This window comes from Gobio gobio (assembly GCF_949357685.1).
Source record: "Gobio gobio genome assembly, chromosome: 8".
NCBI lineage: Eukaryota > Metazoa > Chordata > Actinopteri > Cypriniformes > Gobionidae > Gobio > Gobio gobio.
This window is the reverse complement of record NC_137114.1, coordinates 34,649,551-34,677,129: the sequence shown is the minus strand read 5'-3', so window position 1 is coordinate 34,677,129 and position 27,579 is coordinate 34,649,551. Positions and strand designations below refer to the sequence as shown.

At 38.3% G+C, this 27,579-nt stretch overlaps 1 pseudogene across 1 annotated transcript; it reads right to left on the bottom strand.

Annotated features, from left to right (window-relative positions):
• On the bottom strand, positions 1–24,788 carry LOC307130372 (annotated as a pseudogene). The gene is made up of 18 exons (XR_013818688.1): positions 24,217–24,788; positions 23,931–24,110; positions 23,621–23,852; positions 21,824–21,906; positions 21,529–21,737; positions 21,224–21,341; positions 18,962–19,103; positions 18,717–18,883; positions 18,552–18,651; positions 18,224–18,462; positions 7,787–7,957; positions 7,475–7,706; positions 6,249–6,334; positions 4,304–4,512; positions 3,884–4,001; positions 3,647–3,788; positions 3,206–3,564; positions 1–2,190 (listed from the first exon to the last, which is right to left on the bottom strand). The product of XR_013818688.1 is annotated as an uncharacterized misc_RNA (transcript).
• Between the last annotated feature and the right edge of the window lie 2,791 nt (positions 24,789–27,579).

The window sequence follows — 27,579 nt, the reverse complement described above, 5'->3', positions numbered from 1 at the left end:
CAAAATCTGAATGTTTATTGTGCTGAAATCCTACTATTATGTCACTTGCATAATAATTTGGAACACAGTGTTGGTTGAGTGTTTGACACTTTGCCAAATGTATGTTTATTAGAAGCACCTGGAACAGCAGTATGACTAAACTTTAGACTGAAAACAGCTTTGAATAGTTGATTTAATTGGGAATCCAACATCTGATGTAAAGATGCAGTCATCTTTTATGAGCGATGTTAAACTAAGAGCACCATCTTCTGAATATTGAAGGCAATGGTATTGTAGATATGAATTGAAAAAAAAAATAGACTACGGCCTGGTTTGACAGTGAGGGCAGATTAAGCTAGGATTAGGTTTTAGTTTAATTAGGACATCTTCACTGGTGTGCATCTTGAGACAAAACAATGCTGATATATTTTTAAGATATGCCAGTGCAAGTTGCTTTCAGTTAAAACAGCTCAAACATGCATTTTAATCTGGGATAGGCTTAAGCCTTGTCTGTGAAACCGGGGGCAAATGTATCAGGCTGAATGATAAAATAAAAAATAAATAACATTAAATGCTCTAATTTAATATATTTTAAAGAGCTACCATTTTGCTTACCGTATATAAAAATATTTAAAAACAATGAATAATTCATTGGCATTTTGCTGCTTAACCGTGGTTATTTCACGAAAGCCTGTTACATTTGTTCCAAGACTATAATAAAGCATGACTTTGCAACATCACTGAATCACATTCGATCAACATTTTTGTTAAGGTGCAAATAAACAATATTTTCTTTGTTGACATCGTAATGAACGAGTAAAAGCTTCTTAAAATAAATGTACATCAAAGCTCATGTGCTAACGCTCACCATAAAGTCCACTGCATAAAGAAGATAAGCTGGAGAACAACAAGAACAATGCAAGCATTGTGCTGCTACATGACAGAAATAATGCTAACTTGTCCATTTAGAAGATCCAACGGTGCAGATTCTGCACGATTCAGCAGTTCAACAGCACAAATTCTCTACATAAGTTGCAAAGATAAACCTTACAAACATGATTACTTGTTTTTACAAGATTAAAATGTAGTTTGTGTTTTTAGAGCATTAGAAAGCAAATCAATTTGAAAGTAAATAAACACTGTACTGAATGAGAATGATACAAAAATTCGATATTTGTACTGATGAAAATGATAAAAGTATACTATTAGATATCAAAATGATTCAAAACAGTGGCAAAATAAAACGCAGTGTATGCAGACGGATCCGTTGCTTCAAACTGGAGTCTCCTGTGAAAGTAGAAAGGAACATTGATTATAAACAATGATGCATTGTTAGAGCAATGGAATAATATTCAGTAATTAAGCAAAGCTTGATCCAAACGGCAGTCTGTTGGAAAATACTCATTAACCGAATAGACAAACCGTGAAAGAAAGTTTAACCATTTCTGAACAAATTGTACAAAACCTTGACACAAAATGCATAGATAAAGAATGACAATGGAACATTACTTATAATTGAATGGATAACCAAAATGGTGATGCAAAGAATTTCACCATGGATGTTCACTAAATTTTCAATAATCTAAGTAAACGCATTTGATTATTGTACAGCCAAGAAGGTTCCCCGTTCACACAAACCTGCAAAAACGACTAAATATGCTGTATAACGTAATATGCATGCGCATGACGTTTTCACACATTCACATTTTTTACGTTTATTTAGAGACGATAACGGTATCATTGTCCAAAAATGTGCACTTTGTATCCCGTTTTCAAAAATGTGTTTTCAGGCCCCCAAAAGAAATCAGGCCCCCTGATTATCAAATTGCTTAGAAATGCTTGTAATATAATGTAGGTGTAATTCAAACAGTAATGAACACCCGTGGAAGTGTGTTAAACAGAATCAAGAATTCAATAATGCCATGGTATAAGTTGTAAAAACGTTTACCTAAATCAGCAGCACAACTATTAAACCAACAAGCAGTCCAACTGCCAATATGGAGGCGATGATGGCCCACACACACACGCCACTACAACTGCACAAGCGATGCTGCATGAAAAACTTGGCCTTGCTAAGTCGGGCCGCTGTTAGTGGGGGGTAACGGGCGTCATTCAAACTCTCCATAGCAAAAGACTTGATGAGACAGCCACGATGGTGACTCAGCTGGTCAAACGTGTGTCTCCCATGATAGCTGCCCATTCCACTGTTTCCTTGGAGAGAAATAGGGAGAAAAGTGAGAGGTTGAGATGGGTCAACAGGTCAATATATGATTAGAAAGAAATTAAACTATTATATTATAAATATCAAACTTTTATATAGAATTAAAGAACTACATAATATACACCGATCAGGCATAACCTTATGACTGAACACTGACCATCTCTTCATCACGGCACCTGTTAGTGGGTGGGATATATTAGGCACCAAGTGAACATTTCGTCCTCAAAGTTGATGCGTTAGAAGCAGGAAAAATGGGCAAGCGTAAGGATTTGAGCGAGTTTGACAAGGGCCAAATTGTGATGCTAGACGACTCGGTCAGAGCATCTCCAAAACTGCAGCTCTTGTGGTGTGTTCCCGGTCTGCAGTGGTCAGTATCAATCAAAAGTGCACTTGGGTGCACTTATTGATGCACTTGGGAAGCGATCAAAGAGACGAGCTACTGTAGCTCAAATTGCTCATGTAGTTAATGCTGGTTCTGATAGAAAGGTGTCAGAATATACAGTGCATCGCAGTTTGTTGCGTATGGGGCTGCATAGCCGCAGACCAGTCAGGGTGTCCATGCTGACCCCTGTCCACCGCCAACATTGGGCAATGTTCTGCTGGGAAACAATGGGTCCTGCCATCCATGTGGATGTTACTTTGACACGTACCACCTACCTAAAGATTGTTGCAGACCATGTACACCCTTTCATCAAAACGGTATAATTCTTTAATTCATTTGATAGTTGTATATTACCATTAATATTCATCCTGATATTATTTTTTAATTATTATATTTATTAATATTGTATTAAGTGATATCTCATTCATACAGATATAATCACTCACTATTTAAAACATAAAAATATTTCATATACGAAAATGTCTCATATCACTTAATTATATATAAAGTCAAGTAATTCAATATGATACTTTCTAAATCAAAAGTTGTATTTTCCAAATTCATCCTTACCATTATTTTACCATTATTATTTGTCTTGAGCGATTTCTTATTGATTTGCTTACCCACGCCTCCAAAAGGTAAGGAATCGACGGTGTAATGCATCAAGACATCATTAACAGTCACACCTCCACTGATGGTCTCTGTTAACATTCGCTTGATCACCTAAACGGAACAAAGATTAACTTTGAGGTATTGAAATTCACTTAAAATTTGAATTTCTGCCTTCCAAAAAACATTGGTAATCAAAATAATACCGTTTTATCAGAGGAAAACACATAGAGCGCCAAAGGCTTTTCCCTTGCGTTGATAAAATTGATGGCCTCACTCAATCCATTAACAGTGACAATGGGCAGCAGAGGTCCAAAGATTTCTTCTTGCATAATTTTGAAATGGGGCAAAACATCCCTCAGAACTGTAGGAGCTGGTCGGGAAGAAAACTTTTTACCAAAGTCAACTCATAAGTAATCTCACTCTTTTATTATTAGTAATAAAGTTTCCCTTACCTATGTAACACTGTGAGGGATCACTCTCTCCTCCAAGAGCAATTGTACATTCATTCATCAGAGCTAATAGTCTGTCGAAGTGACGTGTGTTAATAATTCGGCAATAATCTGGAGAGCTTTTAGGGTCCTTTTGGTAGAACTCCTGAAATGAGTTAAGATTCTAGGTCATGTCTAACTACCAATGTGTGAATGGAACACAATTTAATACAACAACAACAAAAAAAGAAAACTACACACCTGCAGTGTTTTTCGAATCTCTTCAACTATCCTATCCTGGATGCTTGGCTCACACAGAATGTAGTCGGGTGCAATGCATGTCTGACCACAATTTGCAAACTTCCCCCAGGTTATTCGTCTGATATAAAGGTGGACATTTGGAAAGCTGTTATTTTAACTGATTATCTTATTCCCAAAAGCTTTTAATTACTTAGAATGTAGAAAATTGAAAATTCTGTCATCATTTTCTCACCCACATGAAGAATTCAAATGAAAGTCAATGGGGTCCAAAACAAAACTGGACCCCATTGACATGCATCGCATGGACAAAATCAACTCTGAGACATTTTTCAAAATACATTTTGTATCGCACGAAGGTGACTAAATGACAGAATTTTTATTTTGGATGAAATATCCCTTTAACTTAAAACTGTATAATACCGGCATGCCACGGCAATGTCACAGTTCTTGTCAATATAACAAGGGCTTTTCCCACCCAGTTCTAAAGTCACTGGTGTGAGATGATGAGCAGCTGCTTCCATAACCAGTTTCCCCACAGTGCTGCTCCCAGTGTAGAAGATGTGGTTGAAACGCTGCTTCAGCAGCTCCTGGGTCTCTGGAACCCCTCCTGTCACCACTTGATACATCTCCTAAAATTATTCAAAACTTTGTCAAGCTGTTCTCAAAGAACTTACAACCCCAAATCAGAAAAAGTTGGGACAGTATGGAAAACGCAAATAATAAAAAAAAGAAGTTATTTCTAAATGTACTTTGACTTGTATTTCATTGCAGACAATATGAACACAAAATATTTCATGTTTTGTCTGGTCAACTTCATGTCATTTGTAAATATGCATCCTTTCCTGTCATTCAGACCTGCAACACATTTCAAAAAAAGTTGGGACAGTAAAGCATTTACCACTTTGTAATGTTTCCATTCCTTTTCACAACACATAAAAAGACGTTTAGGGACAGAAGACACCAAGTGATGAAGTGTTTCAGGTGTAATTTTGTCCCATTCTTCATGCAAACAAGTCTTAAGGTGGGCAACAGTACGGGGTCTTCGTTGTCGCATTTTGCGCTTCAAAATGCGCCACACATCCTCTATTGGAGACAGGTCGGGACTGCAGGCAGGCCAGTCAAGTACCCGTACCCTCTTCCTCCGCAGCCAGGACAGGTCGGGACTGCAGGCAGGCCAGTCAAGTACCCGTACCCTCTTCCTCCGCAGCCAGGACTATGTGTGCAGAATGTGGTTTTGCATTGTCTTGTTGAAATATGCATGGACGTCCCTGGAAAAGATGTCTTCTTGAAGGCAGCATATTATGCTCCAAAATCTCTATGTACTTTTCAGCATTAATGGTGCCTTCACAGAAGTGCAAGTTACCTTTGCCAAGGGCGCTGACACAACTCCATACCATGACAGACCCTGGCTTTTGGACTTGTTGCTGGTAACAGTCTGGATGATCCTTTTCTTCTTTGGTCCGGAGCACACGGCGTCCATTCCTCCCAGAAAATACCTCAAATACTGATTCATCTTACCACAGTAAACGTTTCAACTGTGTGATGGTCCATCCCAGATGCCTCCGAGCCCAGAGAAGTCGACGGCGCTTCTGGACACTGTTAACATAGGGCTTCCTTTTGGCACAGTACAGTTTTAACTGGCATTTGTGGATGTAACTACGTATTGTGGTACTTGACAAAGGTTTGACAAAGTAGTCCTGAGCCCATGTGGTGATATCGCTTACAGATGAATGACGATTCTTGATGCAGTGCCGCCTGAGGGATCGGAGATCACGGTTGTTCAGCTTAGGCTTGCGCTCTTGTCCTTTATGCACTGAAATTCCTCCTGATTCCTTGAACCTTTTAATTATGTTATGCACTGTTGAATGTGAAATATCCTAATCTCTTCCTATCTTTCTTTGAGGAACATTGTTTTTAAACATTTCAATAATTTTCTCACGTATTTGTTGGCAAACTGGCGATCCTCAGCCCATCTTTGCTCCTAAAGGATTAGACCTTTCTTGGATACTGCTTTTGTACCAAATCATAATTACAATCACCTGTTGACATCACCTGTTTCAAATCACATCATTATTTTACCTCATTACTAGCCCTAAATTGCTCCTGTCCCAACTTTTTTTAAAATGTGTTGCAGGTCTGAATGACAGGAAAGGATGCATATTTACAAACGACATGAAGTTGACCAGACAAAACATTGTGTTCATATTGTCTGCAATGAAATACAAGTCAAAGTAAATTTAGAAATCACTTCTTTTTTTTTTTTTTTTGCGTTTTCCATACTGTCCCAACTTTTTCTGATTTGGGGTTGTACAACAAACATGAGACTGAATTAAAAAAATATATATAAAAACATGAGTTTACGGACCTTATCTAGATACTGAGGAAGCAGTTCTTTCATAAGTCTAGCAGAGTGCTCACTCAGCTCTGATGGCTTCAAAACAGCTGCATTGCCTAAAAAATAAGAGGAAGTGGAAAACAGTGTGGGGGTGAAATCCCATTTAGTGTTGGTGATACTTCTCAGTGTGCTTAAAGAGATTAAAAGAACATGAAATCAAACACCATTTACTTTCTTAAATGCAAGTGCCAAGTCTTTAATCTTTCTTCAAAATGATAACTTGCTCCACCTTTCAAACAAATGCATAGTTCAATCATGAAACTATTCAAAGCTGATTGGTATCAAATACGACTGAAACGCTTTATTATGCATGCCAGGCCAGTAGTTGGCAATGTGTTTGTAAAGAGAAACCCCACACCTATAGACTGCGCACTTAGTACGCCTGTGCCTGACCGTTTGTACAAATTCATGTTTTTTTTGTTTTGTTGTCACTTTTGACACCTGTTTTCAAAAGCTTGCGTTTTCAGGCCCCCAAAACGCTGCTGTCATGTAAATGAACGGCCAAAGTGCATACGTTTTCCACTTTTAGTTGAAAACTGTGTCGTGTAAACAGCCCCTGAGTATGTTTTCAGCACTTAGCTTATGCCAGTAACAACACAGAAGATCTAATCCTCCAAAATCAATCCTACCTCCACTCTTATCAATAAAAATTATCGCTGAAAAGGCATGGACATAGTTATTTTCATGGCTGACGTTATTGCATATGCATTTGTAGGAGTTTCCCTTTCAGATGCAAAATTTATGGGAGGAGAGCATTTAAATGAGTCACGCAAGGTGATTGACTAAGGTTTGCGCTCGTGAATTTACTGGCATTTGCGCCATTATTTAACACCCAAAAAAGCTTAAAAACCATACGCTAATTTGCGCTGCTCTTGGCAGATTGTGTTGGTCATTATGGAAATTATCCTGTGTTCTTTAATTTGTGCATCATCAGTAGATCACGTGCTGAACTTTCCACTACCATCTGCGCTTTTTTGGAATTGCACTCTCATGCTAATTTGCTCTGTTTAGTAAATCTGGCCCTTAATCACCTACTATATTTATTAACCTTTTATATTCCAATCAATTCTCAATAGATAAAATCAAGTCTCAACCAACATCTTCTTCTGTTTGTAAGTGCTTTACATTGTGGAAGTAGCACGGCTGAACACAAAGTTTCATGTTGGCTGTAATTAGAATATTAGAATAGCTACTACCAGCTGCAATGGCTCCGACGAGGGGCTGCAGGATCATGGCCCAAGGGTAGTTCCAGGTTCCAATTATCAGCACAACGCCCAAAGGTTCGGGCTTTATGTAGACATCATCAAGTGCGCTGTTGAGATTCTTCTTCACAGGACGAGGCGCTGCCCAGTCTGCCATGTCACTCTCCGCCAACTTGATGTCATTCTCAATGCCGAACAGCTCAAAGAGTGAAGTGTTATACGTATTCTGTTTGATGACAGTGACAATAAAGATTAAAAACATTCAGTGATCATAAAATGGAATATCTTTCAGAATGGCTGCTGTACCCTGTTGAGGTCTTGTTTTAGAGCTTGTTCAATGTCAGCTTGGTGTTCAGTGATGAGCCGGTGCAGGGCTCTGAGCTGCTGTTTTCTGTACAGCAGAGGTCTGGATCTGCCCGACTGGAAGACCTCCCTCAACCCATCCAACACCTGCTTCTCCATTTGTACAGGCCTGAATTATACTTTTCCTACAGGCTTGAGCAGACAAAAAACTAAAAAAATGTTTTAAAGTCAACTAAAATTGCAATGGGAAAAGAGAATATTGTGAACTGCATTACAGAGGACAGACAAATTTGATTGATTCACTGATCATAAGTAGGTAATCTTCCAAAGCTGTTAATGGTGTCAACATTAAAATGATTTCAGATTTTTTTTCATTGGTCATTTCTGCTCAGAAATCGAAATCAAGGTATTTTACTCCTCAGATAACCACACTGGAAAAATAATCAAGATGGGCTAGTATCTCCTACAGGGGTTATGTAGAAGACTGCAAAGAACTCTGCCTATCTGAAAGATAAGGGTCTGTCATTTCGAGAGGACTTTGAGAAGTGATCGTAAAATGATGCCGTATGTTCAATAGTACAGAAGGAAAAATGACGTTTGTTGGAGGCAGACCAAGGGCAGGTGAAATTATTCTCTTCACTTCATTTACTTAGACTCAAATATCCCAAATATAAGGCTGATTTTGATTATTTGATTTGTCAGGCATACTGTTGACACCAGTGGCAGCTGGTAATAATTAATTATTAATAACAATAATTACAAAATAATAATTATTATTATTATATAAATTGATATGTGTATGATATGATAGACGATCATCTGTGCAAAATATACGCTTTTCCCTTTTTTGATGTTTCCTCAGCATGTCTCAAGTATAACTCTGGGGCGATGAGAGAATTAGCCCACAGAAGGTTTATTATGTGGCAGTTTAGCCAATTTCTGAATTTTTTTAATTTCACATTCAAAATTTTGCCAATCAGCGTCCTCAAATCTTGTCCGATATCTCTATCTCCCCAAACGAACCACTGCTAAAGCCAGGGGACTAGTCTGTACTAGGGACTAAATAAAGCAAAGTATCTCACCAGTACATTTTTGATGGATGACAATTGTAATCTACTTGTAAAGTAAAAACTATTACAATGGCTTACAGGCACGCGCAGGTCCGTTATTATTAATGCGCAACAAACCATGTATGTGTAACGTAAGATAGTAAGAACTGTGCGTGTAAACCTCACTCCCCTGGGCTCAAAATGCACTCTAGCGACTGACGCTAGAGGCTGCAGTCTTTAGCATCCTAAACTTTGAGATTTCTTCACACACTACAACAGTCGTGATATGACGTCACTCTCTGAAGTGTCTTTTTTATAAACATGAATTCAACATTCAACAAATAGTACTACACTCAAAATGTAAAAAATATACAGTCTACTCGACTTTACTGCAAAAATATCGTTTTTTTAATTCAGCCAAGAGGTCACGCCGTGATATATCGATCTTCTACTGGTCACAAATTCGCAGCCCAGAGTTCACCAAGCTTGAACTTTGGAATGCAGTGAAATGCGAAACTTTTCGCACAAGCTTGCGTTTCCGTTCTGACGCATTCGCATGCGTTTAAATGGAAGTCAATGGAACAAAAAGTACAGTTTGACCACCCCTTTATTAGCGTGACCGCCTCCCATGCCGGAGATTCCTGTTCAAATTCCACTCGGAGCAAGCGAAATAGATTTGATCGCCCCCAGGTGGCTGGATGAAGTAAAGCTCATAAACCCACCCTCTCCATGTAATGAATGGGACATAAACTAAAGAATCAAATTACACTTCAAATACATTTTTTCCAAAGATGGTTTCTGTCATTTTAGGCTGTTTTTATCACGCTAATGTTAGTTTAAGTGGTCGTTCTTTGAATAAGTTTGGTTTTAGTTAGTTATTTGATGCTATATCTCTGAGCAAAGTAGTCAATGAGGCACAAACTGACTTTTTTCGGGAACCTCAGGAGAAGATTGGAGCTTTAAAGGGATAGTCCACCCAAAAATGAAAATTAGCCCATGATTTACTCACCCTCAAGTCATCCTAGGTGTATATGACATTCTTCTTTCAGACAACTAAAATCGGAGTTATATTACAAAAGTCCAGGCTAATCCAAGCGTTATTATAGCAGTAATAGTTGTTCTGTTAGAAGTCCATAAAAAATGCATTTGTCCGTTAAATAACATGCTCCACGTGGCTCTGGGGTGTTAAAGGGTTAGTTCACCCAAAAATGAAAATTCTGTCATTAATTACTTACCCTCATGTCGTTCGACACCCGTAAGACCTCCATTCATCTTCGGAACAGAAATGAAGATATTTTAGTTGAAAACTTTATGAATCGGCGACAATAGCTTTTGTGCGCAAAAAACCCCTAAATAACGACTTATATAGTGATGACGATTTCAAAACAAGGCATCATGAAGCTTCGAAGCGTTATGAATCAGTGAGCCGAATGATGATTCGGATCGCGTGTCAAACCGCCAAACTGCTGAAATTTGGCGATTCAAACCGCTGATTCGACTCGCTGATTCATAACGCTTCGAAGCTTCATGATGCCTTGTTTTGAAATCGTCATCACTATGTAAGTCATTATTTAGGGTTTTTTTGCGCACAAAAACTATTATCGCCGATTCATAAAGTTATTTTAGAACCACTGTAGTGAGATGGACTTTGTAACGACGTCTTTAGTACCTTTTAAGGGTCTTGAGAGTGAACCATGCCATTGTGCCAATGGAGGCCTTTCAGAGCCATCAGATTTCAACTAAAATATCTTCATTTCTGTTCCGAAGATGAACGGAGGTCTGACAGGTGTCGAACGACATGAGGGTAAGTAATTAATGACAGAATTTTCATTTTTGGGTGAACTAACCCTTTAATAAAGGCCTTCTGAAGTGAATCGATACGTTTGTGTAAGAAAATTATCCATATTTAAAACTTTATAAAGTTAAGTTTCGGCCGACCGCCTTCCGTGTCCAATTTATGGATAAAGTGTTGAAAGGTACTCTGCCGATCGAAAGACTAACGCGACCAGGTACGCTTGTCATGACGTCACGTACGCATCTTGAGTTTCACTTTCAACACTTTTCCATGGAAGGCAATCGGCTGGAACTTTACTTGATAAAGTTTTAAATATAGATATTTTTCTTACACAAACGCATCGATTCGCTTCAGAAGGCCTTTATTAACACCCCGGAGCTGCGTGGAGCACGTTATTCGATGGACAGGTGCATTTTTATGGACTTCAAAAACAGAGCAACTATTATGGCAATTCTAATGCTTGGATTAGTCTGGACTTTTGTAATATAACTCTGATTGTGTTCGTCTGAAAAAAGAATGTCATATACACTTAGGATGACTTGAGGGTGAGTGAATCATGGGCTAATTTTCAGTTTTGGGTGAACTATATCCCTTTAACTTTAATTTCTACATTTCCATAACTGTTTATTTCACAAAAAGTTCAGTGGCGTGTGATTGATTAGGCAGGAGCAGTCTATGGGCGGGACCTTGATATTGTGGCTCCAACTTGGCGGCCACCTTGGGCTCCAAGTTGCAACTGCGCAGACTCGAGACTCAAGATGTCAGCGCTGGCGGCTTCACTTACTACAGTGGAAGAGAGTGAAGGTGCCTCATCCATCTTTTTATCAGTCTGTGAGTATGGTTGCATGTCTGGTGAGTGTTTTATATGGAGTTTGCGAGGGTCAGTGGTGTTTATGTACATATGGGCATCAGACACTCCAAGCACAGACACAAACACTCGCTCTGACAGAGAAACTGTTCACTGTTCGATCCGCCTTCAGATCACCATATTTGACACATTCGGAATGTTTTTATTGAAATAGTATTTTGCTGTGTTTAATAATTATGAATGGATCTGTATATCTGTATTCTGTAATTTTAATGCAGTTGGTATAGTGGTCATGTGGTCCTGTTTGGAACTAAATAAACAAATGTAACATTTATTTTTTCCTCATAGTTTTTGCTGTTGCACTGTACGCATGAATTGTGAATTAGGATAATGAAAAAGTGTTTTAATTTAGCTTGAGAAAAGCTTGCATAAAATACATATTTGTGAGAATCATCCTCAAAATTATTCCTGAACTTGGTAAACAATATCTTTTGAGCCGTCAAAATATGTTTTAAGTCTTAATGTTTTCCTTCTTTTAACTTTTTTCTTAAACTTTTTTTCTTGATTATTTCATGATTAACACTGTGGAAAGAGCTTTCCTTAAGGTGTGCCTTTATTTTAGTTAACCTATTCTCTGTCCCTGCGTTAATAAGTTCCATTTTTAGTTAAGATAAGACCTCATTTTTATTTACCAGATGGTTTACTTTTCATCAGTCTAATGATAGGAATTTTTCCTATTTCTTTGTTTGAGGAAGATTTTTGCAGTTGATTTACATTTACATGTTACTGGAATTCTTATAGTGGTTAACTTTTATGGCTATAACTGGAAGTCTGATTTTTTTGTTAGAGAATAAACACATTAGCATTAGCAAACTACATTTCAGATTGCATTTTTGATAATGGTAGGATTTCAAAGTTGTCCATTGACAGATCGCTACCTAGTCAGCCTACAAACTTAAACTGTACTTAAACTGAAAGCGTTTATGAATAGATTTGAGCTCATAAATGGAGAGATAATGTGATAAGAGTATACGTGGAGCAACAATGGTTTGAGGCACTCAAATAGACTTTTAGTTAGTTTCTGAAGCTTTGACATGAGCAATGCTTTTGTTGACTTCTTTAACTGACCAGAAAGCAGTGTCTACAGTCTATTTGACTGGACTAAGTATTATTTGATGTAAACAATAGATCTACATTATATTCACATATGCAGAATATGGGACATAACAGTTACAATTTAGAGCTAGAAAGCTTATTCAAATTATTGGTTTAACTTTTTAAAATGGGAATTGTTTGCTGTAATTTCGCTAAATCCAAATGTATTGTTGTGATCATGATTTAAATGCAGGGCTCCAGACTAGCTTTTTTCAGGTGCACAGTAGCCCCCAACTGAAAATTTAGGGGCACACCGTAAATCAACATGCTAAATGAAATGAAAAATAACACTGCATAGTTTTCACTGAATAAATTGATAGATTAATGCTTATAAAAGCTAAAGTTATTTATTAATTCAAGAGATGTGAATATTTTCTATTTGCCTTAAATAGTTCGATTTGAATTAATGGCTCAATCGTCAGCAGGTTTATTAGACGCTGTCCCTTTAAGACCGAATGCAGAACTAATAATATCATATTCTCCTATTTCTCCAAACTATTTAAGACATAAACTGTTAAAGTAACAACGTTCACACCGCCAGCGATGATGTCGTTGCATGTCGCCAGCGCCAGAAATTCATGTCGCTAGTGGGCGTTCCCACTACGGGTTGCCGATTTCAAAACACGGCATCATGAAGCTTCGAAGCGTTATGAATCAGTGAGTCGATTCAGCAGTTTGGATCGCCAAATTTCAGCAGTTTGGCGGTTTGACACGCGATCCGAATCATGATTCGACTCACTGATACATAATGCTTCGAAGCTTCATGATGCCTTGTTTTGAAATCGTCTTTGAATTCGAAGTCGTTATTTAGAGTTTTTTGCGCACAAAAACTATTCTTGTCACTCCATAAAGTTATTGTAGAACCACTGTAGTGAGATGGACTTTGTAACGACGTCTTTAGTACCTTTTAAGGGTCTTGAGAGTGTACCGTGAATTGTGCCAATGGAGGCCTTTCAGAGCCATCAGATTTCAACTAAAATATCTTCATTTCTGTTCTGAAGATGAACGGAGGTCTTACGGGTGTCGAACGACATGAGGGTAAGTAATTCATGACAGAATTTTCATTTTTGGGTGAACTAACCCTTTAAACTTTAGGGAAGTGCTGTGATATTAATCTAATTTTATTTTCGATTTCGGCTTCCAAGAATTATAAAAAGATGATATGAGGTAAAACTATTCCTATAGCCGTGTTCCGTTGAGCGCGACATCCTTCCCTTCGTAGCCTTGCGCTGTCATTTCTCCCTAAACTCAAGCCCCGTTCACACCGCCAGTGATCATTTTTGGGTGAACTAACCCTTTAAGAAGAACTTTTGTTTAGTTCTCTTGGCCACAGTCACTCATTAAGCTGACTGACCTGTTGCGTTCGCTGTAGCTGAGAGAGCTCGCTCGCTTTCTCTCTCTTCTGGATTGCGAATAGCAAAAATGCATCACAGAAAAATAGTTTAATATTATCTCATATAGAAACGGCTGGCAAAGATAAAATTTGCCAGATATAACGTCTATCAATTATAAATAGTAAGTGTATTTCCTTAATTTCTCCAGTACCGACAGCAGGCAAATTTACTGGTCGCACATGAGCGACTGGATGTAAAATTCAGTCGCACACTCTCAAATTTTAGTCGCAGTCTGGAGCCCTGAAATGGGACAGTTATATGCATGAAATACTGTAGTTGTTTGTATATGACGTTTTATGGTCCTTCAACAGCATTGGTCACTGACAAACCCAAAATTAATATTACATTTGATTAATATTGTTGATTGATTAAAAAAATGCATTAAATAAACATATTTGTACTATTTTTCAAACATAAAATAAAATGGGGGGGGGGGGCTCTATTATTGATAATATTAATCGGGAGACAGCTTGGTTAATCCCCTTTAAAAACTGTATTAATAATACAACTAAAGAAATACATTTTTAAAACTGTGCATCTACCCTGTTAAATCATTCATTTCAAGATACTCTGATATGGATGATTTATGCTCTTTTTGTAAAAGTGAGAAAGAGTTGACGACGCATTTGTTTTTGGAATGTAAAAAAACATCGTTATTGGAGGGAATTGGCAGAATTTATCTTTAATTTAGTAAAAATTAAATACTATTTTACATTAAAGATATTATTGTATATTATGAAAACAATGTTAACAAAGGCATTGAATACATTGTTAATTTATTTATACTGCTGGCAACATTGTATAGGTATACATATATATTATATAGCCTAATTTTAAGATCCCCTGCTGCCAATTAATGCCACATTGTTTTGTACTACTTGTACTAATGTTATGCAATATTTGTTACTTGTTCTATCTTCCAAAAAAAGGGGGGGGGAAAAACACCCACTCTGGTCACGTGACTGTTTACAGCACCCACAAAAAATCTTAACACAAAATCAAAACAATGTGCACACTTTCTTTCAAAGTTAACTAAAATACATCAACAACTCTTTTTAGACTCTTCAAATTAAAAAGTAAAGTTGGGCACAAATGTTAACCGGTGGGATTTAATGGGCGTAAAACTGCATAGATTACATTTTCATTCCACGAGACTAAAGTATCTTTTGTTTATGTTTAGACACAGTAGATCACGTGCACACAGTAAATGTACAAAACATTAGGAAATCTATTTGTGAAGGTCACGCAACCATTCAAGAAACGTAGTAATACTTACATAAAATCGTTCGTAAAGGTTCAGAATAGCGGAATGCTGTGTTGAATATGTAACGGCTCCGGTTGCCGTCGCGGGAGACTAAAACACAACAACCGCATTTATCATATGTTCATCAGAGGGCGGCGCATCCGTACGGCTTAACCCACACCACACACGTCCACTTGCGAGGGGGGGAAAGGCACATGCTCGTTATAAAGAATGGCTACAAAAGTGTGTGTAACACACAGTCAACGGTGTTTATTCAATACGATGCACAAAAATCCCACTATCAGGAGAACGTGGGGCAATTTATTAATAACTTTCATGAAAATAATCCAGATGGTTAGACATGGCATAGAACTCTCATTTATGTTTTTACTTAATTACATAAAGTTGGCCAATGACCAATTAATCAAAGCTATTATAAAACTTTAACAAGATTTGTACAGTATTTTACACCACATTGCTTATTAGGCCTACTTGTTAACAGAAGTCCAAGTAAAAATGAAGACATGATTCTATATAATCCGATTTCAAAGGGTGTACAAGATTATAAGACACTATTATGTCTAAATTGTAAGTGCTGGATATACATTAACATCTTTAATATGCAAGGGCAAAAAAAAAACACATCAATAGCCCTCTACTCTGATGGATAATGATGGGTTGTCCTCTCCTCTTCATCGCAAAAACCTCTGCAAAGCACAAAACAAATTAAATAATTTCTAGTGAAATGCTTTACAATAGGAAGACCATTCAAGGCAAATTCATGACTAAATCAGAGTGGATTAGACAATCCATTGCATGCGCAATAAAAAGCTTTAGTTAATGTTTGTTAAGGTCACACAACCATTCAGGAAACATATAAACTCACTCCATCTCTTTTCTAGTAAGTACAATAGGAAAGAATTTCAAGGCACGTTATTTATGACTAAATGTGGATTTTCCAAGGTATATTACCCATGAACAGATTTTCCCATTCGGAGTCTAATAGCTAGAAGGAAACTAGTGAACTATTATACTGCAATTTTCTTGTTGCTTAGAGTATGGTAACTTGTTATTAAAGGGGGAAATAATATCCAGCCGAGTGATTCTTTCTCAAGGACAGAGGCTTTCTGTACTACTTCAAACAGCCTCAAATATTACAGAGAAATTATAAACAAAAAGTTTGGGATAAGTGAGATTTTTTTTCTGAAAGTGTTAAAATGCATTAAAAGTGTTAATGCATTCTAACACTTTAATTCAGCAAGGATGTATTAAATGAATCAAACGTGACTTTGAAGACTTTTACATTGTTACAAACATTTCTATTTGAGATGTGTCGTTCTTTTGAACTTTCTATGCAAGGTTCCTTAAAAAGTTATCACTGTTTCCACAAAAAATGTAAGAAGCTGTTTTAAACTTATAATAATAAAATGTTTCTTGAAAATCAGCATAATAGAATGATTTCTGAAGGATCATGTGACATTTAAGACTGGAGTAATGATGCTGAAAATTCAGCTTTACCATCACAGGAAAAATACATATATTAAAATATATTCAACTAGAAAACAGTTACTTTAAATTGTAATATTTCAAAATATTAGATCAAATAAATGCAGCCTTAGTCAAGCATAAGATATCTTATCAATCCCAAAGTTCACACCATTTATCTTGTTTGAAGCTCATTTTGTCATCATTTGCTATATCCAGCAAACTAAACCATCAGATTGAGGGGTGATTCTCACAAAACAATTTTCTGCATGCTTTTTTCAAGGTAAATTTAGGTGGCTTTCCAAAAATAGGACACTTGTAGACTCCAAAAGGACACTAAATAACCACATTTATAAAAGGAGTCCATATAATTCATAAATGTATGCACAGCAAAGCACACAGCTTTTTATAATTCACAGTGTATACTAGTATACACTAGTACAATGCAAAAGCAACCAAGTGGAGTTGGCCCACCCTTTGCAGCTATAACAGCTTCAACTCTTCTGGGAAGGCTTTCCACAAGGTTTAGGAGTGTGTTTAAGGGGATTTTTGACCATTCTTCTAGAAGCACATTTGTGAAGTCAGGCACTGATGGCCTGGCTCGCAGTCTCCGCTCTAATTCATCCCAATGGTGTTCTATCGGGTTGAGGTCAGGACTTTGCAGGCCAGTCAAGTTCCTCCACACCAAACTCGCTCATCCATGTCTTTACGGACCTTGCTTTGTGTACTGGTGTGCAGTCATGTTGGAGCAGGAAAGGGCCATCCCCAAACTGTTCCCACAAAGTTGGGGGCATGAAATTGTCCAAACTATCTTGGTGTGCTGAAGCATTAAGAGTTCCTTTTCAATGGAACTAAGGAGCCAAGCCCAACCCCTGAAAAACAATTACATACCATAATCCCCCCTCCACCAAACTTTACACTTGGCACAATGCAGTATGGCAAGTACCGTTCTCCTGGGAACAGCCAAACCCAGACTCGTAGACCCAGACAGAGAAGCGTGATTCGTCACTCCAGAGAACACGTCTCCACTGCTCTAGAGTCCAGTGGTGGTGTGTTTTACACCACTGCATCCAACACTTTGCATTGCACTTGGTGATGTAAGGCTGGGATGCAGCTGCTTGGCCATGGAAACCAATATCATGAAGCTCTCTACGCACTGTTCTTGAGCTAATCTGAAGGCCACACAAAGTTTGGAAGTCTTTAGCTATTGACTGCAGAAAGTTGGTGACTTCTACGCACTGTGCTGATCCCACTCAGTGACCCCACTCTGTGATCAGGATTCTTTCACAAATGTTTGTAGAAGCGTCTGCATGCCTAGGTGCTTGATTTTATACACCTGTGGCCATGGAAGTGATTGGAACACCTGAATTCAATGATTTAGAGGGATGTCCATATATATATATATATAATTATATTAATAAGTACCCTAGTATAAAATATCTTGTAGGAAACATTATAATGCAGTGTTTATTCACTACATTTACCCAAGTAATTTGGAGAAAACATCTCACCTTCACCACAAAGGCCGCCAGCGCAGCAAACATAGCAACCTGCGCCATCTGACGCCACCGAGCCAGATTTACTTGCTTTAAGAGAAAAACACGTGCCCAGCGCAACTTCTCCGTTGTATGGGGTGGGTAGCGCATCTGATTCACTCCCTCCATGTTCAGCTTCTTAATAAGGCAGCTGCGAAGGTGACTCAGCTGATCGAAACCATATTTGCCATGGTAACGACCAGTTCCACTATTCCCTGTTACAATTATACAATACAAAAATCCATTGCCTGTGTCAGTCATTTTTCAGATGATTTAGAAAACCAAAATGAATAAAAATACTCACCAACCCCACCAAAAGGCAAATCACTTATGGTAAAATGCACCAGACAGTCATTGGCTAAGAGCGCTCCACTAGATGTCTCTGATATCATCTCTTTAATGACCTGTGAGAAAATACAAATTGTTTATTTGCGGTTTTACTGGAGGTGAAAATAATGCATCACTTTACCTTACTACTGGAAGAGAAAACGTAGAGTGCTAGTGGCTTTTCTCGTTCATTGATGAACTGAATGGCTTCTTTCAAGCCATTGACACTGATGATGGGCAGAATTGGCCCAAAGATCTCTTCCTGCATCACTTTGGATCCTGATGTCACATCCCTCAAAACAGTAGGAGCTGGAGCCCACAGGGAAAAAAACTCATGGTCAGGACAGCATAACATATTTCCTTAACTTCTGCTAAATGGGTACATACCAATATAACACTCTGATTCATCACTGTCTCCTCCAATTGCCACTGTGCTATCCTCAATAAGTGCCATTATTCTGTTAAAATGCCGTTGATTAATAATCCGTCCGTAGTCTGTAAAGTTCTTGGGGTCATTCGTATAAAACTCCTGTAAGTGAATAAATGAGACAGTAGCTACATTTACATGCAACCAAATAATCTGTTAGTAATCAGACTGATTGATTGACAAATGGAAGGGGTGGTTTAGACCTGAAACAATCTGATCAAAACATAGTTAAATATTAAGCATGTAAATCCGACCTTGAATCAGACCATTTTCTCAATCAGATTCAACAGTGCCATGATGCGCATGTTTACATACGTTTTACATCTTACGAACGTGCGTATGTTTATGTCCTCTTTCATTTAATGTATTGGTCAGTGGAGAAGACTGAATGTACTAAATATTTTTTAGAAGCTTTTCTAACATTATCACAAGGGCCTTTTCCGGTTCAAGTAAAGACTATTTAAATACGAATCCAGCGTGTCTGTGTGAATGAATGGCGCAGACACACGGTTTAATTTACCTCTCACACACACACACTCTGAATCGCGCGTGACGTCGCATATTTCCATCTCTGCCATCTCATATGAGGATATGAACGTCAACTCCAGAGCCGCTCTGAGAGTCACTTCATGAGCATTTTACCGTTTCATTTAAAGGGTAACTAAACCCTAAACCAACTTTTTTTAGTTAATGATCTGTAATAATGGGGCTTTATTAATGCTGTTCATTGATTCGAGTAAAAGTTTTGACATTTGAGTATAAAGTGTTTTAATTCTATAAAATATGGTGTAAAACCGCCAAAGTGCTGCCCTCTTAAGGTTGAACGGTGGCTACTGCAGTTGAATTTTCCTATTGGACGTTGTGGTACATCGTGACGTAGGATGGCACCTCCAACGGCTCACTATCCGCGCCCCTAGCGCGAGCTCACCACGCCCTCAGAAATGTTTCCCCCAATCACACGATGAGAAAGGCTTCACTCCAGTATGAACTGTCATGTTACATGAAGTAAACATCATGAATGAAACTCACTTGACACTTGCTTTAACATTGTATTGAAGAAAATACGGTTAAATAATGCAGTTGTCAGTACACGTCAGGCTTTTCTTGCGATATTATTGCCGCCCGTCATGTGTACAGATAATTTTCATACATGAGACGCGCTTTCAAACCCTGACACGCAAGTGGTTGCCGCGGACGCGGATAGATTAGGTCAGTTCTCTTGCGCGGCTGCTTCACTAGCATCGTCTGCATCGGGAGTTAACGCAGTTTGAGCAGCGGCTCGCATTGATAAGGCTCCGGGTTTGTGTCTGTTACAGACAATCCACCCTCCTCCACTTCAGGTGAAGGTAGGAGAAATGACCGCTCTGTTGCAAAGCTGGCGTCACTCCAGTCATTCTCCATCTTTGCGACTCGCGAGTCAGACAGCTGTCAATCAATCCGTCACTGTGGGTCTCAGGTGCACGCCCTCCGCTCAGCCCCGCCCTCGGTTCGTCCCCTCTGTGTCCGCCGGGCTCTGCCCACTTTTCCAGCATTTTTTGAAAATTACCAGTGGGTGGAGTTAAGCTCTGAGCAGGGGTTTAGTTACCCTTTAAGAAAAACTATCGTCAAATCAAAACATAAAAGGTCTTAATGTCAACCCGTCAAAATAAAAGTTCAGTTTAACTTGACATATAAATTACTGTTGTACAGTAGAATTTAGATACGTCTGAATGTAATAATACTAACACACTAATGTAATAATAATAAATGATCAAAACTTTATTTTTTTTATTTTAAGTAATACATTTACAATTTTTCCTCCATGTTTTAATTTTAACAATATAAAGCTGAATTGTGCAGCACTTAAAAAGTGCGGAAAAGTTTTTTTACTAAAATATACATTCAATTAATGTAGTTTTATGTCTTAATTTGATTATCAGAAAATACACAACAGAATTTGTGGGAAATCTTTTCATAGAAATGGTTGTTTTTATGAAATCAGTTAATTAAGTAGCAAGTAGCCTACTATTTACTGGTAAATATTACAGTAAACAAACATCACAGACAGCTCTGGCATAATGTCAATAACACTTCTATAAATGACTTACAGTTTCTTGACAGTTATTGATGTAAACATCCCTAAAGTACCGACAAAAGGTACAGTTGGGTACCGGTACCGAATTTCAACCCTAATGTAAACATATATAACATTGTCAAACGAGCAATAGCATCTAAAAACATACCTGGATGCATTTTTGGATCTCATTAATTACTTTGTCTTGGATACTGGATTCACAGAGGATGTAATCCGGTGCAATGCAGGTCTGACCACAGTTCATATACTTTCCCCAAGTAATGCGCCTAATGATGTAAGAACATTGCGAAGCAGCATTATAATATTGAATAAATCTGTTAATTATTATTTCTTAATTAGTTATCACCAAGTAGGGATCAAACTTGACTATACTCAAGCTCACCTGGCCTTTTTCTAAACTACTATATATGTAATTATTTAGCTTTAGGTTTATATAACTCATGGCAAACTCACCGGCAGGCAATTCTGATGTCACAGTTCTTGTCAATATAACAAGGGCTTTTCCCACCCAGTTCTAAAGTCACTGGTGTGAGATGATGAGCAGCTGCTTTCATAACCACTTTCCCCACAGTGCTGTTCCCAGTGTAGAAGATGTGGTCGAAACGCTGCTTCAGCAGCTCCTGGGTCTCTGGAACCCCTCCTGTCACCACTTGATACATCTCCTAAACACATTAATAGAGATGGTGGATGAATTACGCAAGTAAAATTACAAAATATATATTTAAGGAGTCACTGAATGAAGCATTACAGGGTCCAGGTAGAGAGACAGGAGCTCCATAACTTTGGCTGTGTGAGCGCTCACTTCTGATGGTTTCACCACTGCAGCATTACCTACAGAATCAAACATTTCAGATATGATGACAAAAAGAATATTAGTAAATGGTTGGGTCTGAGCTCCACACAGCATATGATAACAGACATTCAGACAATAGAAGAAAAACCCTTTTCCCCATTTAATATGACTACACAATAAATGGAAATAACGGAAACCTACTGGGAGACCTTAAAAGCTTCTATAAAGCTTCTTGCATGAAATATATGCATTTTAAAATTTCATGTGAGAAGTTGTCCTCATACTTACACAATTTATGTGAGTATGAAAATATGGAAATCTGTATAAATGTGGAAATATCTAGGGCTGTAATCAACCAAAGAAAATCTTGGTCGACTGAAGTCCTGAAATTTTCGACTAAAAATCGACTAAAATGACGTTAGGAAAAAAAAAACTTTAAATGAATAAGCTGCACACTGTGTGCAGTACTTGGTAGCCTTGTTGTCTGCCTAAATTAATTATAAATAAACATAAAAAACTAGTAGGCTATTTGCAGTATATTAAATGGTTTTTGAGCTGATTATTTTGCTCTGAAATGAGTCTGACACACGAGTCTGACGGCTCTGACAGCGTCGCATCAAGTGCACCTGCGCAATATCATAGCCTATGACTTCCGAAAATATAGTACTATTGTCAACTAGATATCATCACAAGAACTTTTGAGGAATATGCAACATAATTTAGACAATTGTTTTTGTCATATGTATTATAATAACTGACAGACACTCATTTCAGCCGCTCTGTGCAGCTCGAACAGGAGCTGAGCTCAACTCAGCGGCTGAGACACGAATAGACTATTAACTTAAAGCTTTTACTCTTAAACACAAAAGGCACGTCCACTTTAATAAAAAGGAATATTTATTAACAAGCCAGATCAAGAGCAGAAAAAACGCTCACAATTAAATAAATAATATACAAGAAAACTAGCCTTCTTCAATCTGTCTCTCTTCTCCAGTGGGTTGGGCTAATCCAAAAGAAGTGGAAACAATGGGGGTGTTCTGAGGGCAGACTGTTACCAGTGAAACAAGGGTGCTCTGAAAACACCCCCATTAGCAATTAGTGCTTTCCTCCTGATGAAATGAACGCAGCAAAACTAATGAAATGAACGTGGCTCGGCAAAACTGATGAAATCAACGCGACAAAACTGACAGTACAGATCCACTGATAGCGCGGTGTTGTGACGCTTCCCCTCATGTGTATGTTGATGGGCGTTCCTCAAGTTTACCGCTATGGGTGTGCGTTTGAGCCAGCGGGGAATGAAAAACAAAGGACCCGCGAGAGATTTCTCTTCTCCAGTGGGTTGGGCTAATCCAAAAGAAGTGGAAACAATGGGGGTGTTCTGAAGGCAGACTGTTACCTGTGAAACAAGGGTGCTCTCAAAACACCCCCATTAGCAATTAGTGCTTTCCACCTGATGAAATGAACGCGGCGCGGCAAAACTGATGAAATGAACGCAGCAAAACTAATGAAATGAACGCGGCAAAAAATCGACCAATCAGAATTTTGGTCGAGCCAGAACGTATCGACTAATAATCGACTAATCGACTGGGAGATTACAGCCCTAGAAATATCACATCCCTGCATATTGTGTTGGAATTACTAATTGACTAATATTGATACTTTAATGATGCTTTTTGGAACTATTCCTTTAAACACAGTAATAATCACATGACACTTTAGATGACGTCAATAAAAGGTGGATTTATGCTTTACCTGCAGCAATGGCACCCACAAGGGGTTGCAGGGTAACTGCTATTGGATAGTTCCATGCCCCAATGATGAGCACAACACCGAGAGGTTCTGGCTGTATGTACACATCATCGGAGATGGTGATGAGGGTTTTATTCACAGGACGAGGAGCTGCCCACTCAGCCAGCTTGCTGACAGCCAGGTTGATTTCTCCCTCCAAGCCAATGATCTCAAACATCTGTGTTGCATTTTCACTCTATAAAAAAAACAGCTATTATGTTCAATACAAACAGTCATCCAAATTAAACACGCAGAGATTGCAATTTTGATTCACCTTATAGAGGTCTTTTCTTAGTGCATTATTAATGTCTGTTGCTCTTTCTGTAATGAATCGATTTAGGTTTTTAAGTTGTTTAATTCTGTACTCCAGGGGTTTAGATCTTCCAGTCAAGAAAGCCTTCCTGGCCTGCTGAACAGCCAGCTGTTCCCGAGACATTCTGTCGAGACTGTGAGTCTATGAGCAGAAAGAATTCACAAAACAAAGTTGAACATGTTAAATGGTATGCAGAATGGGTGACAGATTAAAAGTGAAAAACGGAAAAGGTGCCATTCTAATGTACCCTTTTGAAACGTTTGCACATGTATAGGAGGGAATCTCCTCAACCACCACCGATGTGCAACATCCACCGGGATGATGCGACGGCAGCCATATTGCACCAGAACGCCCACCCCACACCAGCTTATGGTGGAGAAGAGACAGAGTGGTGAAGCCAATCAGGATAGGGGGATGATTGGGAGGCCATGATGGACAGAGGCCAATGGGCAAATTTGGCCAGGATGCCGGGGTTACACCCCTCCTCTTTTCCGAAGGACATCCTGGGATTTTTAATGACCACAGAGAGTCAGGACCTCTGTTTAACATCTCATCCGAAGGACGGTGCTTGTTACAGTATAGTGTCCCCATCACTATAATGGGGCGTTAGGACCCACACAGGGTGAGTACACCCTTCTGCCGGCCTCACTAACACCTCAACCAGCAGTTTTCCCAGGAGGTTTTCCATTCAGGTACTGATCATGCTCAGCCCTGCTCAGCTTCAGTGGGAAACCTTGGGCCCTGGTCAAACACACCTGAGCAAACTAATCAATGTATTTAGGATCACTAGAAAATCCCAGGTAAGTGAATTTGATCAGGGTTGGAACTCTGTCAAGTCAAGTCAAGTCAACTTTATTTATATAGCGCTTTTAACAATGTAGATTGTTTCAAAGCAGCTTTACAGTGTTAAACAGGAAAATAATGCAGCATAATTTTATTCAGCTGTATAGCCATTCTGGAAAAAAAGCTGATGTCATCAGTTCATTTCAGTTATCATACAGTGACAGTGTGGGCTTTAGATCAATAATTTGATGAGTAATTTAGTTTAAATGGTTAATTTAGTTTATTATTTAGATGTATTTCGATGTTTAGTTGAAAAATTTAAAATAAATTTAACTCTGCAGGACAGTGGCCCTCCAGGAACAAGTGTGAGGAACCCTGGGCTACAGGGTGATATGGCTGCTCTTAGTTTTTATAGCTAATGCCCAGGGATGTATAGCATAGCATCATAGCTATATGTTTGGTAAAGTTTTACTTTACTCGAGTACTATTGTACTAAAGTACATACTTTGTTGGTTATCATGATTATAAATTAATTAATAAAAATGAAAAAACCTTAAGCTCTAGAAGTTACATAGCACATGGCCTGAGGTAATAATTACCTGAGAACAGAACTTAGCCTTGTCCCCCCAAAATACATTTCACTGACAACAGAAGCAAGAAAGCCGGAGTGTTTATAAGCAGAAATGTGTACACTGTATGTTTGTTGAAGCACTTACAATTTTTCGGTTGTAATGTCGCTAAATCGTCTTTTTCAGGTGGATTTTCTAGGAGGAGGATCTCTTACGTAATTCCTGTAACTTAGGTGGATTGTTTGCAGTGCTAGCGTAGCTATTATTTTGATTCGCCGTGATGACTCGAATCTTTTGAATCAGTTTTACCCATGGTTTTACCTCGGTTTGGACTTCAGTCAAATGTAGAATAAACATGACGACAACAACAATAGCCTAAATAATTAGTTAAGTAAACTTCTGATGTAAGTTACGGCTCTACATAATCAGCACATTAAGGAAAATATGATTAAACATGTTAACCTGTTGCTTTAGAAAGTTATGTGCATCAAACATTTCTTAAGCTTAGAAACACTTTTTTTCAGTTGATACGTTGTTGTTTTTTACTTCCACTCAAATAAAAGTTGGAAAATACGTTTATTTCTTTAAAGCCTTGACACAGTAACCACACTTTAAATGCACATCTCTGTGCATTTTATATTCGTTAAGTAGCTCTGACGGCTGAACCGTACGATATGGTCAGCATGATTCAGATCACATCGTCAATTTGCGTCAGGGTCGACTGTAACACGCAAATACTGTAAAGTATAAACTCAAATTTCTCAGTCTGCTAGGGCGCATGCAAGCTCAGAGAACCGAATGCTCCATTGAGTCACATCACATTCAAATCGGCTGCAGATATGGCTACTCTAAAAAGTATGTTCGTTTAATTACACGAATTCCAACGAGCTGTACCTGTACGTGAGGTGCTATTTGAAAATCGGCCCGATGATTCCTATAAAACGACTTTGATTGGTCCCTCTACCTAGTCTGTCATCCAGCGCTGATAAAAAATACTAGGTACCACGTGACAACAATGTCTACGCGCTCCTTCAAAAGTGGTGTGGAAAATAATCATGAAAATAATTCACTCCTGAAAATGACATTGAGAAACGTTAATAGACTTTGAAGTTTAAAAAAATTTTTTTTTGCGAAGAGTAAACTAAGAGCGAAAATATGTATCTTATCTGGCCGCACACTTTTATTCAGCTTTTATTTCATGCTTTTCGCTCTTCTTCTGCACTTTTTATTGACGTTTCAGACGCTGCACGTTATCACTGCGCCACCCACTGTTTACAAAAAACCCAGTACCGTCACGTTATGACCATAGACCGAAAATATGTATATATGTTATGACACGTTCGGCTAATTATTTGAAAATATTTAGGCTCTATTGTTTGTTATTATGCCCTAATGATTTAGGAATATAATAACAAGAATACAACTATTATATTAATTAGACTTGCCCTTTTAAGTAGGCCTACTCAGTTTTGTTTATGGAAGATGTTTTATTGCCAATGATAGATGTTGGATATTGTCTGAGTAGATCTGTATGGTTGTAGACATTGTATAATGGTAATATCATGTTTATTGTTTATGGTTTGATTATTGTTTATTTGCAGGGCAGTTGTGGCCTATTAATGGTTGGAGAGTCTGTCTTGTAAGGTTGCTGGTTCGAGTCTCAGTACCGGCAGGAAATGTAGGTGGGGGAAGTGAATGAACAGTGCTCTCTTCCACTCTCTTTACCCACAACTGAGGTGCCCTTGAGCAAGGCACTAAACTCAATCGCTGCCCGGATGCCACAGCAAAAATGGCTGCCCGCTACTCCGAGTGTGTGTTCAATACTCACTGCTGTGTGTGTGTGTGTGTGTGTGTGTGTGTGTGTGCACTTGGGTGACACCATACTTGCCCCCCCATGTCACTTTCACTTTTTATTAATGTATTATTATTTTATATATTATCCTAATATATGGTAATTATATTAGGCTTACACAGTACCATGCATTTTCCTCTGATAAAATACTACTATGGTATCAGTGTAGTGTTTGATGTAAGGGCTAATCATTTCTTACAGCAATGCCTTTCTGCTTTCAAATTCAATTATACTAGAAGTATTTTGATCTGAACTTATCATGATGCGAACTTCAACTGTTGTGATATCCGGCCTCTGTCTGCTATAGCTCAAGTGCCATCCCTATGGTGTGTAAACTCGAGAGATGACAAGCTGGTAACGAGGGACATCATGTCTGTGGATTATTGCATTTACGTGAATATTAGAA